Genomic DNA, 6676 nt, shown 5'->3' with positions numbered 1-6676 from the left:
GACAGTGCATGCCAGGATTAAGTACATGTTCTTGATTTAGCAGACGCTTTTATCCAAAGCGACTTAGGGTTAAGGGCCTTGCTCAAGGGCCCAACAGTGACAACCTGGCATTGGTGGGGCTTGAACCAGGGACCTTTTAATTCCAGTACCTTAACCACTAGGCTACAACTATTACAGCATGTTGTGTCACATTATAACCACAAATCTCTCATCACTGCATAAGTGCACCAGTTTACCTAAAACCCTGACAATCACTATATTTCTGGTTTTGCATTCCCATGTTGGTCTAAAATGAGAATTTTCCATTAAAGACACAGATATTGATTTGAGGCAAAGTTTACAGCTTATACGAGGGATCTTCAAAAAGTTCGCACTTTTATATTGTGGTTATAAACGGTGAGGTTGTAGTAGTAGGAGGAGTAATCGGTCGTGTCTGAGAGACGCTTATAGTCCGGATTTAGCTCCATCTAATTTCCACCTTTGTGGACGCTCAAAGAAGCTTTAAGAGGAAGAAGATTTTCCTGTGATGATGATGTGAAAGCAGCGGTGAATCAGTGGGTACACGCTCAACCAAAAGCATTTTTTGCTGACGGCATTAAAAAGTCGGTACGACACCCAGGTGGCACAGCGAGATATTCCGCTAGCACACCAGAGCAGAGATTCTGAACTCCTCGGTTTGAAACCGGTCGACTGGGCGCCATCTGGCGGGCATAATTGGCAGTGCCTGCAACAGATACTAATTGGCCACTGTATCTGCTAGGGCAAGACGACCGGACTATGTGTGGGTGGGATATTCATACGCTGTGTAAGGACCCTGAAGAGACGTCTGTGCAGAATGCAGGGGCGAGAAGAAGAGGGCTGTGCACGTCTCGGAAGAAGCGTGATGAAGGTGACTATGTAGAAAAGTGATGCCATTTGTTTTTGAAATTCTTAATAAATAGAGAAACCTTTTGAAGAACCCTCATATTTCAGAAAAGTGCACTTCAGTCTGTGGCTGTATCTCGTATTGGGTTTAACGTTTTGGTTTCAGGGTGTCAGTGCACGTTGAAAAGGGAAGTGAACACAATTTGCAGGGGGATGCTTTAATTACTACTTTAATTTTGGCAACAATTAAAAATCCAAATGTGAGACATTAAAGCTGATAATAAAATGATTTTGTTTCTGTAATTTTATATTCAGTGGTTAAGAAGCACACGGGTCTGCTAGAGCCGTCTGGAATAGTACAGTCTTGCTGTTTCTATGAGTTTTAGGACTATTCCTAACAAAAAGCTGTTTTTAATTCTAATTTCTATGGGGTTTACATTTACATAACCCAGTGTGTGGTAAACCACTATTGTATTAATATGGAAACCAATATCAAAATACATAAGGCATTTTTAGGATACATAAAAATGCCAGTATATCGGTAGACGTGCAAGTGAAAAACCAGAGACAAGCCATAAAACAAGCACAGTACAAGGCATGCGCTCCTGTGTGCATAACTGCCATAACATGGATTAAAAAAGCATCTCAAACATGTCCAACATCCATAAGCATCGCAGGGCTTAAACTAATATATTCTATATCCTAAAACTGCCTTATGTATTTGTATATTGGCTTACCGTATAACTTGCGTAGTAACACTTAATACCATTGTGGTTTACCACATACGGGGTTATTAAATCATGGGGTGTGATGAGTTAAGCATGATGCCTGCGATACATACGCCCTTGTATTTCTGTCGCTTTCCTTTCCCTTAAGAGCATGTGGGGAGTTTGGAGTCATCGTAGTTTTTCAATCATTTCATGTCTTCGTATGCAGTGAGTTATCAGGATGATATTGGAAGGGAAAGTCCAGAAGTTATACAAGGAGCCTGGTTATTTTAAATCATACCAGTTTAGAGCGTGGTTTAGCTGGGTGTGTTGTGTTCAGTGCACCTGATAGTATCTGATGCCAGATTATGCAAATATCATAAGTGTGAGGATTACAGGACTCTTATTTACACATACTCAAAGCTTAAGATTAGTCCCAGCTCAAATGAGAACAATATGATGGATCAGTTCATCCCTATGCCACATTTAGAGCCAGTGAACAATACCATGTGTGTTAGTGATTAATAAATGAATGAAATTAAATGACTGGAGCCGAGAACAACAAGAAACGTGATACATGTATGTGCTTTTCCAGTATTTTTGCTCCCTTGTCCTGACATATTAATGATGGTCCTTCAATTTGTTTCTTAGTTTTTCCTGAATAAAGTCAGAATGTCCAGAAAGCTGTTCAAAATAAATGTTATTATGGAGTTAAGTGGAGATTTTAGTCTAAATTTTGAGTGCTGGCCTCCCAGACCATTAGAATTAAAGGTTATACATTACAAGTGTGTTTTACTTGTTGCTGTCCATAAGATATGTATTTTTGTACCTTTGCTGTGTATTTATCAGCTGAGAAAGTTAGTTTCAGATGTAGGCAGTAGAATTATTTGGTTACTAGGTGGCCATAGTACTTAGACCATCTTTTCATACCACTGAATGTCAAATAGTGCAGCTTGTTTTCAGGACAGGACCACTGCTGTATGCTGATTTTACATTACCTGCTAAAAATACACAACCTGTGGGTACTATTACAGTAACAAGTAAAGATTGGCACTAATCCTAACCTTAAAAAATCTTATACTAGTGTTGGATTTGGGACAGAAAACCATACACAGCAAAATGTTCATGGCACATACTAAACTATAAATCCTGTAAAATAAACCCAGTATTTCACACCCATACCAATAAATGTTTAGTCATATGCTTGTAAACCCTGGTGATATCACGTTTCTATGGGAACAGGTTGACTAACTTGTTTTTGTTCTTGCATCACCACTTGTGTTCTCGTACTGGTATTGTCTGTTCTGCGTAAATGTGCCCGTCGACAGAATATTAGCATGAATTTGATGCTGATGGAGATAAAAAGGCTTTTAAACTGGAATGTGTTGACGCATTAGCCCGATCTGTCATTTTTCGTAACGTGCCTTAACATGCCGAGCTGTTGATATAGAAGGAAGCGTGTTAACACTGCAATATTGTGGGAAGAAACATGAATGAGAGATTACAGGAGGTTTTGTTGGCACTAAACTTTTCACTGTGTCTTTTGTGTTGATTTCTACATTCAGATTAATTTATTGGACACGGAATACTAGTAACAGTAAACTAACTTGTTGGAAAACTCACTTATTATAATTCTAATCTTGATTGTTGAGGCAGTAAATAAAAATCCATCAGAACTAAACCGCTCTCGTGACTCGTTATAATGACGCCGTCATTTGTTGAAAGGTTTGAACTTTTAAATGCATATGCAACTCGACATAATCATGCGTTAGTCCATCAGACACGTTGCTTAAGTCATTTACGTCAGCGAATGATGCAAAACAGAGACGAATCAAGTCTCTCATCCAAAGTTACCCAATTTTCCACATATACAACATCAATCACTGGATGTACAAATTGTCATTTTTGTTGTTTGGCCATGGGGGAGTATTTATGCATCTTTTTTTATGCATTTTCTCCCCATTTAGCACACTTAATTTGTCTCCCGCTGCTGAGGGATACCTGATTGCATCCGAGGAGAGCACGTTGCTCCACACGCCTCTTCTTGCCCCTGCATTCTGGACAGGCGTCTCTTCCGCCAGTCAGCGTCCTTACACAGCGTATGAAGACCCACCCACACATAGTCAGGTCCACCCCACAGACACGGTGGACAATTATGCTTGCTAGATGGCGCCCAGCCAACCGGTGGCAACGCCGAGTTTCGAACCGAGGAGTTCAGAATCTCGGCACCGGTGTGCTAGCGGAATATCCTGCTGTGCCACCTGGGTGCCAGTATGCATCTTTTACAGTATGTTTTGTTATCTTTATTTCTAGTCCCAATCCACATCATTCTGTACTATATACATGACAAATTATTACACCACCAAACATTTTGTTAAATAGTCCCCCAGTGATTTGGGAAAATAAACTCTTCACACAAACACATAAAACACGTCAGGTAGTTTGGATGGCGAGAATGTCCATGTATACACAACCACCCTACAAAAAGAAAGGTTCTAGGATAAGACGGGTGGAGATAAGAGTTATTTGGCTATTTTAAAACACATGAATGGCTTTATAATGATATAATGTTAGAGCTTTAAGAAAAAACAATGACACAAGGACATCACTGCTCCAGTCCATCTTTTTTCATAAATAAAAATCAAGCAATTGCAGTTAGCGCGTCCAATTTATACCCAATTGCGTTACGCTTCCTCTCCACTGGAGCTGACCCCTGCCCCGACTGAGGAGAGCGAGACTGTCACACCCCCCCTCCGACACGTGTGCAGTACCGACTGCATCTTTTCACCTGCACAAGGCGAGTTCATATGCCGGTCAGCTTTGTGTACAGAGAGCCACACCCTGATCAGCATTATTCCTCGACTCTGAGGTCGCAATTGCACCAGTTATGAGGAACCCTGGTCTGGCTCATCCCACCCTATGAACAACAGCCAATCGTTGTTCATGCAGCCGCCCAGCCCAGCCAGATGGATGTCAGAGCTGAGATTCGATACGATGTATTCGAAATCCCAGCTCTAGTGTGCTAGTGTGTTTTACCGCTGCGCGGTACACTGTCGAGGATCTACTTTTGTTATAAGCGCACTATGTTATAAGTACACAGTGAAAAGGAAGAATTATGCAGAATTGCATTAGTGCTTTTTGACTGCCCAACAAAACTTAGACTTATTTTATAAGTGAGTCTTGTGCAACAGTTTTTCTGGAAATCAGTTAGAATTGTAGTCTGTGTTATTGGCACATAGATTACAGAAATAATAAACGTTTGAGCTTTCCTCTAACCTAACAGATAACAACATATTTTCTGTAAGAATATTGTTTGTATTGAGGTAGTTCTTTTGCACTAAGTAAGATTTTAGGATTTGGTTTACTTATGAGACTTGATTTGCCTTTTATTTTTATCTTAAATCTTAAATAAAAGTGTTTTTTTTTATTTGCCTAATGGAAATTAAAGATTTTGTGCAAGTTCTCCAAATTACATCAGAGATTTAGTAAGGACAGAGGGTTTGCAACCCCAGATATTTAGCAATGTTTGAAGTGAAATTACAAGGTTTTTTCTACACAATAAAATTAGTATTTAGGTTTGGATTGTTTTAGAGCAATTAAAATTTTAATTCCTAGAGACATGCCTTCTCATCAGTACAAGATTACTTGTAATTTTATACCATCTTTAACCCACAGTTCTTTATCAGTAAAATAGTCTGACAGTAACATTAAGAAAAATCCTAATTTACTAATTTACTCATGACTTTATGAATGTTTGAATGTTTATGAATGTACACGTAACCAAACCTGTTCTGTATGATGTAGCTGGGTTGTTATACAGCATTCCAGCTGTTTCACACATGCAGCTGTTAACCTGTTTCTCCAAAAATAAAAATCCCTGTAAACATTAATCATTTTACCAGATATAAAAGTGTTGACAGACTAAATTTTTTACACTGATATGCTTTCATTTCCTCCAATAAACTGGAATTGTTTATTAACTGGAACTCTTTATTATAGTATTTGTTTATCTTCAGTAACTACTTTATTATACTTTATTGGGGTAAGTTTGTCTGGTGCCACCCGGGAACACCGGGCACAACAACATTAGTGAGGTTATCATCCCAAATGTTCTGGCCAGCCAAGTGTACAACTTGCCAAACGTTGAAAGTTGGGCACTCAGGTTGGCAGTCTAATATACTAGCTCACCACCATGGAAAGCTCAAGGTCTCTATAGGTTCAAATCCCAGCAGTGTCACTGACTTGTCTGGCCACTCAACAGACACAATAAACAGAGGAAGGTTCGGTTGGATAAGGTTTTTCCTCATTGCTGCTATAAAATGCGACCTTCACATCTGATCGAGGTGCCACCACAAGATTCACATGGGGCATGGCGTGTTTACAAAACGGCTGTTCATATGTGATACAGCCTGAGAACACTGGACTTTGGTCTGCCTTACACTGGGCATTGCACATGGTGATCTTTGTGACAGATTGTCAATGAAATTCATTAACATTTAAACTGTTTCAATACTGATTTTGCATTTGGGGGTGCTGTGGAACTCAGTAGTAGATGTTATAAATGAGGGATTATGTTTTAAGCACTTGTATTTTTGCTTCAGCACTCATCTGTCCAGGTCTGTAAGTGTGTTTGGTCTACAGCTTCATAAGTGAGATGTTTCACTTTATACTAACACCACATAAAGGTTGACCAAAGCAGCTCCAGCAGGACATATTAATTACATTTAAGTGATAACTGATTGACCTGTTGGGACCACTTAAATCACTGAGCTTAGTATGGTCAATTAAACCGCCAATATTTGTGTACAGAAGCTGGATGTATGCATATTTTTCCAGACCTGTTAGCCACAACTATGTCTTAAATAGCCAAATTACTCATTATAAGTGGTGTCCACATGCTTTTTGTACTGTGTAGATAATGCAGATGGGGTTAATGCTTCTTAAATGATTGCCAATGACATTATGGCAACATGTGTTCTAATACCAACCGTTAAAACCATGTTCCTGCTTTCACAATTTCCTCAAAAAACTCTCACAACATCAGTGACCACAGCGGGACATTTAGTGCAATTTTTTGCACAACTTTACAGTCTGCAGAAGTAGTT

Source organism: Trichomycterus rosablanca, chromosome 11, assembly GCF_030014385.1.
Source record: "Trichomycterus rosablanca isolate fTriRos1 chromosome 11, fTriRos1.hap1, whole genome shotgun sequence".
Classification (NCBI taxonomy): Eukaryota; Metazoa; Chordata; class Actinopteri; order Siluriformes; family Trichomycteridae; genus Trichomycterus; species Trichomycterus rosablanca.
This window is presented reverse-complemented; position numbering follows the sequence as displayed.